The sequence below is a fragment of the Triticum dicoccoides genome, chromosome 1A (assembly GCF_002162155.2).
Source record: "Triticum dicoccoides isolate Atlit2015 ecotype Zavitan chromosome 1A, WEW_v2.0, whole genome shotgun sequence".
NCBI classification, from domain to species: Eukaryota; Viridiplantae; Streptophyta; class Magnoliopsida; order Poales; family Poaceae; genus Triticum; species Triticum dicoccoides.
In genome coordinates, this window is record NC_041380.1 from 35,785,625 (window position 1) to 35,794,017 (window position 8,393).

General features: G+C 42.9%; 1 long non-coding RNA gene across 1 annotated transcript in view; it reads right to left on the reverse strand.

Moving 5' to 3' along the window:
* Positions 1–483: 483 nt before the first annotated feature.
* The window catches only part of LOC119361291, an 11,313-nt gene continuing 3,403 nt past the window's right edge, over positions 484–8,393 (reverse strand). The window contains exons 6-11 of the long non-coding RNA XR_005172874.1: positions 5,625–5,722; positions 5,304–5,335; positions 4,994–5,143; positions 3,925–4,072; positions 915–1,025; positions 484–773 (exon numbers count right to left, since the gene is read on the reverse strand). This is a non-coding gene — a long non-coding RNA (uncharacterized LOC119361291). The remainder of the gene's footprint in view (positions 774–914; positions 1,026–3,924; positions 4,073–4,993; positions 5,144–5,303; positions 5,336–5,624; positions 5,723–8,393) is intronic.

Consider the following 8,393-nt stretch of genomic DNA (forward strand, 5'->3'; position numbering starts at 1 on the left):
CTTTCTTTCAAATGTCATGAACTGTTTTGAATTCAGGATTTTCTATGATTTTTTTGTCAAAAGTCAACGGTTGACCGGTCAACTGGCCGGGAACTCCTATGTGACGCATTCTGCGTCAACTAGGTGCGGCTTCGCACAGGAGCAGCTGACTGGCGGGCTTTGTGGGCCACGAGGCGCGCGTTTCCCTGGTTTTGAATTGTTTCTACCGCTTCATTGATTCTGCTTCACAAAGCTGTTCCACTGATTGTTGTCCCTGCTGTTTTCCACTGTTTCTTCTGTTTTCCTTGTATAAACTAAACAATGGTACAGTTTCAACTATTTCCCAAAGAAACATGAAAGACAAAAGCCTTGAATTTACTAAACAATGGTTGTAGGTTCCATTTTTATGAAACCAGGTGCTGTTCCAATTGATTCAACTAGTTTTTAATTATAAAAAACATGAAATTTCATTTTACATTTATTACAAAGTGGTACTTCTAAAACTGTCATAAAAGTGGTAAGCTTACATCTTGATGAAATTGAGTGATGATAGTATCACCAAGGCGTCATGAAAGACAAAAAAAATGTACATGTCTTACTGCTCGTTTTCATAACTGTTTCAGCTGTTTTCGGACATTGTTTACAGTTGAATGTCTTGGAAGAAACTATCACTAGATCAGCAAGAGAAGAAAAAGATAGCTCTATCGGTAAGGAAACATTTTTCCCATGGAAGTATTCCTTTGAGTTGAATCTTGCAGTGCACTTCCCTTGAAAGTGACAGTATTAATGAGACCCTTGAGAATAGAAAGAAGAATTAGAAGAAATATATACGCGATTAGAAGAAATTAATTTCACTGTTCGGTATGAAAGAACAGGCTCTAAGAAAATAACATCTCTTTTGTTTCCATAGGAGAGAAAAAGAATAGAGAACTTACATGTCTCTGCACGAAAGAAGTTAGTGAAGTTACTAACGGCAGCTGAATTTCATTGTCCTTGCATGTTACAATCTCAAAAAGAAATTTCCGACGTAGAGCTTGTAAATCATCCTACAGTATTTCAACATGTGAACAAATTTTTGGAATATTTTTTGACATAGAGCTTGTAAATTTCATTGTTCACATATTCTTTGGAATATGTGATCAAATTTCGGAAACAGGAAACAATTTTTTGAATTAGTAAAAAAAATAAACATGTGGACATTTTTTTGAATTTGTAAACAAATTTGGAAACATGAACATTTTTTGAACATGTGAACAAATTTTATGAAAACCGAAAAGTTTGAATTTCCCAAACATTTTTCGGAAATTAAACATTTTTTGAGTTTGTGAACATTTTTATGAAGCATGAACGATTTTTGAATCTTGAGAACAAATTTGGAAGCGCGGATTATTTTTTGAAGCACGAACATTTTTTGAACCTTGAGAACAAATTTTGAAACGAAGAACAATTTTGAAAAATCCTGAACAAATTTGGAAGCATGAACAATTTTGTAAAGCACAAACATTTTTTGTTTCTTGAGAACATATTTTAAAATAGAGAACAATTTTGAAAAATTCCAAACAAATTTGGAAGTGCGAACATTTTTGAGAAACCCTATTTTTGAGAGAAAAAAACATGAAGGTTGTATGAAACAGCGAACACTTTTAGAAATTGAGAACAAAATTTGTAAAAACTCAACAATTCGAAAAATGCAAACAATTTTTGGAAATTGGAACATTTTTGTAACGTCTCCCAAAACCCGAACATTTTTCAAATTCGAAAACAAATTTTGGATACTTGAACATTTTTTAAAACTTGGAACATTTTTTGAAACTCCCGAACAAAACTTGAACACATGAACAGTTTTTAAAACTTGCGTACATTTTTTCGAAACTCCCGAACAAAAATTGAAGCATGAACATTTTTTGCAATTTGCGAACAATTTTTTAAATGGAAACATTTATGGAAACTCGCAGCAAAATTTGTAAACATGAACATTTTTTGAATTTGGTGAACAAATTTTGAAATTGGATTATTTTTTGAAACTCCCAAGCATAACTTGAAACATGAACAAAAAGAAAATAAAATGAAAAGAAAAAGGAATTGAAAGATGAAATAAAGAAACAGAAAAACGAAGAAAGAAAAAGAAAAGAAAGAAAAAACTATAAAGAAAAAGCAAACAGAAAAAACCAGTGAAAACCTGGTTCAAGAACCTTCCAGAAGGTTCCCAAAACCGTTCAGGAACCCTCCAGAAGGTTCCCAAAACCGGGACGCTGTAGCGCCTGTGCTATCTCGTGACTGGGCCGGCCCATCTTGATCGCTAGTCGCTCGCTTCTCTGTGTGAAGCCTCGACAACTGGACGCAGCGAGCGTCTATAGGGTTTTCCCAACTGGCCAGCTGTCGACTGGCCAACCGTGATCGACGGGAGCGAAGGAGGCGATCGAGGCAACCTGGGCCAGCCCAGTTCCCAGCCGCGTGGGCTCACGAACTGCCAACTGGCGCCCATTAGGAGCTCTCGTGTTAACTTTCTCTGACTATTTAAATGCAGAGTTATTTTCTGGCCCAGGCCCATTTCGATCGCTCTACTTTTTTCTAGCCAATAAATAAAAGGCAGGAACCGTCCGAAACATTTCCACAGTTCTTTAATCCCACCTCGATTGGGGAATATCAAGTTATACGGCTTAAGTACGCGTCTACAAATGGTTCCGCTAAGCCGATGATGACTATCCTAGAGACCGACATTCTGAGCGCAGTGTGCGCAGTGAGGAAAATGTCATCAGGAATTAAATAGTCTGAGGCGACTTTTTTTATGCCACCGCTGTCGTATTTGTTTACCCATGTCAAATTTGCTTTCAATGACCATAGAAAAGATAGCCGTTCGAAGCAAAGTACAATGCCAAAACTGCTTTTGAAGGACGGTTTTTAAAAATTCAGAATTCAACAAAAAAACATATTTTTACATTTCAAAAAATACAGGCATACATGAAGGCATAACTCACATGTGTAAATTTACAGGACGAAATACGTTAAAATGAAGGTTGTGCAAAAAAAGGCAATGGCTTTTCAAGACACGCTACTATTCATCCCAAAAGTCCATGATTTTTTTTTTTTTTGCATAGATCGCATCTCAATGTGTTTTATTCTGAAATTTTATACGCACACACATCACATCATTGTGTACTGTACAAAAAAAATTAACCAAAAAGTATGAATTTTGAATTTAAGAAAAAACGGCCTCGAAGGAGGCCGAGCTCCAAAACGCCATTCTCAGTTCAAAGCTCGTATTCCCTCCATTCCTAAATATAAGTCTTTTTAGACATTTCAAATGAAATACAACATACAGATGTATGTAGACATATTTCAGAGTGTAGATTTACTCATTTTGCTCCGTATGTAGTCACTTGGTGGAATCTCTAGAAAAACTTATATTTAGGAACAGCGGGAGTACATGCCACCAATGAGCCAAAATATGTCTAGATACATCCATTTCTCTGACAAGTATTACCGGACGGAGGAAGTATTAGCTAAATAACCTCTAAAAGCATGGAGATATTATTAGGTTCAGAATGAAAAGAAACTTATGCCAAACGGATGTATCTAGTAATGAAATACATATGGATCCGAAAGATTATTATAATATCGCCATGTTTCTTAGACAACGAATTATTCTGCGTTGTCAGATAAGAAAAATGATGAGAGAAGACGATCAAAACAACTAACCAGCAGCAGACTGTTTAAAGGGCTTCAAAATCTCATTATGTTTCAAGAACTATTTTCATTCAAGTAGAACAGAGAAATTCATTTGAGGGGTAGCCGTAACATCATAATCGCGGTACGTTCTCAAGAATATTTCTATTCAAGCAAATTGTTCTAGAAAGAAATATACTGCCACTGATCTGAATTAATCACCGCAGCCTCTTGTCTTGAATAGAGGTTGCGTCAATTAATTCGGTTAGGAGGGAGTACCTTTACTTTTCTTTTGATCCAAGTCCATGATGAATGATGCACTTGACAATAGTTCCCTTTTTAGTGGGAGGCGGCAAAGACATGTCATGCTACTTGTCGATGCTTGGGTAAAAGCAGAGATTCTGAAGTTGCTACAGAAAGCAAAAGCCTAAAAACTAAAAGATTATGATGATAGTTGGATAATCAATATTAAGCTATATTTCTTTTAGAGCTGATTGGAAGAATGAGCTGGACCAATGGGAGTTTGTGACATAAGGAGAGTATAAACATTACAGATGCACTATATAAAGTATATTGAGAAAAACATTATTACATCAGACTCCCTCCGTTTCTAAATATAAGCCCTTTCAGATATTTCAATATGGACTACATAGTACATACGGATGTATATAGACATATTTTAGAATGTAGATTCACTCGTTTTGCCTGTTACGTAGTCCATATTGACATCTCTAAAAGGTCTAATATTTAGGAACGGAGGGAGTATAACATAACATAACATAGAGATGTAATAAACATGTCCTGATTTTAAAAACAAATTTACTACGATTAGGGCATTTTGAAGACCGAGCTCCATGGAGCCCTTTATTTTGAAAAATTCAAAATTCATAAATTTCGATTTCAAAAAATTCTGAAAAAAACAAACATGTATGCAAGGATGTAATGTGTATGTGTGATAAGTTTCAGCATGAATTGCGAGCTGCACAAAAAAAACAAAATCATGGACTTTAAAGATGAACAGTACATATGGTAAAAGGCCCCACATTTGTCTTTTTTGTGTAGCTCACGTTTTAATGTATTTCGACCTGAAAATTTGCACACATGTACATTATGTATCTAGGTGTATCTGTATTTTTTTCCAGAATTTTTGAAACTGAAAATTTTGAATTTTGAAGTTTTCAAATAAAGGCCTCCATGGAGCTCGGTCTCCGTTTGACATTTTCGATTTTCGATTTACTACTCCCTTTGTACATAAATACTAGACATTTTTTATATTTGTGAACAAAGGAAGAATAAAGTAATACGACAGGATTACGAGAAGATGGAAAAGGAACAAAAGAATATGTACCCCTCAGAAGCTAACACGTAACTTAATAGCATATAGTAGTTCTTCCGTACGATTCATACATGTTCCTCTTTCAGTTGATTCCTTGTCGTATTTTGAGACATCGAGCCTAACAATTAAATCCAAATCTTCCGCTCTTATCATCCTCGAAGTCTATCATAGGAGGAATGGAGAACCATTTAACAGAAAGTGATAGCAAATCTTTTCTATAGCCAAAAATTCCCTGTTTGTTGTGCTTAGACTTTGTGTCAAAATATTGTCTTTTTTGCTCATCCAACAGATAAAGTTCCTATACTTGACACAACTTACATACCTTGGCATATAGTGATCCTTTGGTGTAAGAATCTGCATAGAAAATAAATCAGATCCATAAGAAAGATACCAAGGAGTGAGCAATCCATTTTCATATCCTAGTCCATGTTGCAATTCCTTTCCCCAAATTGATTGTAAATCTGCAGGATATAATTCGGCTAGCTACAGTGTGTGAACCATGTAGTGTTCCACCTCTCCACTAAATCGCAACAGTTCTTGCTTCTGAGATAGGAAAGGAATCATGGTCTAGGGGTACAGCATAACATATGGGACTAAGCACTACCTCCTAGCTCAAACCCCTACAAATTTAACAACTTCTTACCTTAATCCCAAAAAACCTGAGCTCAATAATTCCACGCATACCTACTGGGTTTGGCCAAGCTTCTCGTTAACGAATGCCTACCAGTGGAGAATGTTGTGCTGCTCCAGTGTGAGGTAAGGAATAGATTAGGGGGGCAGGTACTGGATTATTGCATAAAGTACACTTTTCATATCACCAGAAAGCAACAATCATGATTATAAAATTGAATGTGCAACTGGACCTTTGCCTAGCCCAGAATAGTAGGCCTACAAAAATAGTGCAATTCCGAACATCATGTAGTACATTACAGTTCATAAACAACAGACCCTCTCTCAAAAGCACAACCAGCTAAGGCTACTCCGGTGAAGCAAACGTCTAGGCCATAACATGAAACAGCAAAATAACTAAACTATCACTAAATAGTAGTACCAGCTAGCTTCCTGGTTATGCAATCATGTAAGAGCATCTCCACTGGCCCCCCAACAAGCCCCTCAGGGCGCCTTTTTTAGCGTCGGCGGCGAAACATCGGCCAAGTTGCGCCCCCAGATCGTTGTTTATCGCCGATTTGGGCCAAAATAACAACCGGCAAACCCAAGCCGAACCCAGCGCACCAGGGGGCGCCTGGGGGTACCGGCTGAAGCGAAAAGGCGCGTGGGCCCACGTGGTCGGCGACAGACCGGCCTATTCCCGCCGTTTTCCCCCATTTTCCCTCCATTGCCCAAGCACTTCCCCCCTTCTCCACCGCCGCTCCCGCTATTCTCCTCATCAGATCCGACCGCCATGCCGCCGAAGAAGTATGCGGCCCCTCGCCTAGCCACCGATACCGCCCAGCCAAAGCAGAGGAAGCCGAGGGCGCCGATGGCAAGGCCACAGGGCTTGTCGAACGCCGAGTGGAAGGTAGGCGTTGAGTAACCACCGATCACCAGAACAGGCTCATCACCAAGAGAGCCAGGGACGTGGCGGCGGCGGCGGAGCAGGAGAGGCGTCTCGCGTGGGGATGATGAACCTTCCGCATGGCCACTGCCCACAAGCTGCGTGAGGGAGCCAGCAGAGCGTCGCGTCGCCGGCCAACTTCTCGCTGCCGCTATGGGGGTACGCGCCCTCGCCTGGCTACTCCGACGGCAACACGCATGGCGGCTTCAACCCCAGCATCACCTTCCTGCATGGCGCAGTGTCACGTGCCTCCGGCCTCAACACCCAGTACAACTACTCGCCGCCGGCGTACTCAGGCTCGCCTGCGCCGCCTCTGCGCCGTGCCGCCCTACCCTTCGCACACGGCTAGGCGCCACAGTTCAGCAACACCGACGCCAACCTGGACGAGATCATCACGAGCGGCTCGGTCGCTGCCGCTTCGTGCCCCGGGTTCCACGCGCAAGACAAAACGATGGAAACCGCCGTCGACATGGACGACGTGCTCGACGACGCCAAGGAGGAGGCGGAGGAGGAAGAACAGGTGGAGCTGGAGCCGGCGCCGAAAGAGAGAAAGAAGAAGCGGGCGCCCAACACAAGCCGGGCGAGCCTCGCGTCAAGTGGACGTCCAAGGAAGACGAGTGCCTCGCCGATGCATGGAAGACCGTCAGCATCGACCCAATCACCGGCTTGAATCAGAACGCCCACACTTACTGGAGAAGAATCAAGACGGCGTTCGACGAGCACAAGCTGGTCAACCCCGACTTCGCCAACATCCACATGGATCACAGCGACAAGGCCATGGCGAACCATTGGGCGACCATCTAGGCGGCCTGCAACAAGTGACATGGGATCCTAGAGGAGGTCGCGGCTCGCCCGGAAAGCGGCGCCAACGTCGAGGGGCAGGTATGGCCAGTCGTCGGCTCAGTTCTTTCGTCGTGTACTTCGCCGACACTTGTTCTTCGGCTGTGCAGATGGTTCGAATGTTCAACATGTTTCGCCAGGACAACAGCGAACAAGAGTTCAAGTTCCTTCACGTGTTCTCCAGGATCGAGTCGTGCGAGAAGTGGAGGGAGTGCCGACTCACTCTCGCAAGGCCAAGGAGACCTACAAGCCGGATGCGCCTGCCCCATCGGCGGCAAAAGGGCGCCCTGATGGCAACAAAAGAGACAAGGCGGCGAGGGGCGCGGCACCCGCTGCTGAACGGCTACAATCATCGATCGAGCAGTGCATCGCCGATGCCAAGAACAGCGCCGCCAAGAGGGAGGAGAAATCCGACGTGAGGTGGTCGGCGTTGATGACGAAGCATGACGTCAAGCTCGACCTTCTCAGGACCAAAGTCGCCGCGAAGAAGAGGAACACCAACCTGGTGCTCTTGATGGCGGCAGACATGTCGACGATGGATGAGCAGGTGAAGGCGTGGTACCTGGCAGAGCGTGGCCTCATCTTGAACCAGATGCCTCGACAGGCGGCAACTGCCGCCTCTACGCCCACAACGACGCCAACGCCGATGCCAAGCCTGAGAAGTGAACATGTGCGGACGCCATGCGTGAGCACTGAAGCCACACCAACGCCAACGTCGAGCCCGAGCACTGAAGATGCGCCCACACTGACCTCAGCCAGTCCCATGGCAGAGGAGCCTGCCGTTTGATGCGTTCCATGTCTATGATTCCTTCCTTTTGATCACCGAACTTTTGGGTATGTTTGATCGCCGACCTGTGCCATGATGATCGCCGAACCTGTGGCGTTTTTTGGCAGTAGAAAAGATAAATTAGAATTTTCGGGCGTTTGGGGGCCAAAACCTGGGGGCGCGACTGGAAACTCGATCGCCCTCAAGGCGGAAAAACCGCCGGCGCATATGCCAAAAGACATTCGTCGGGT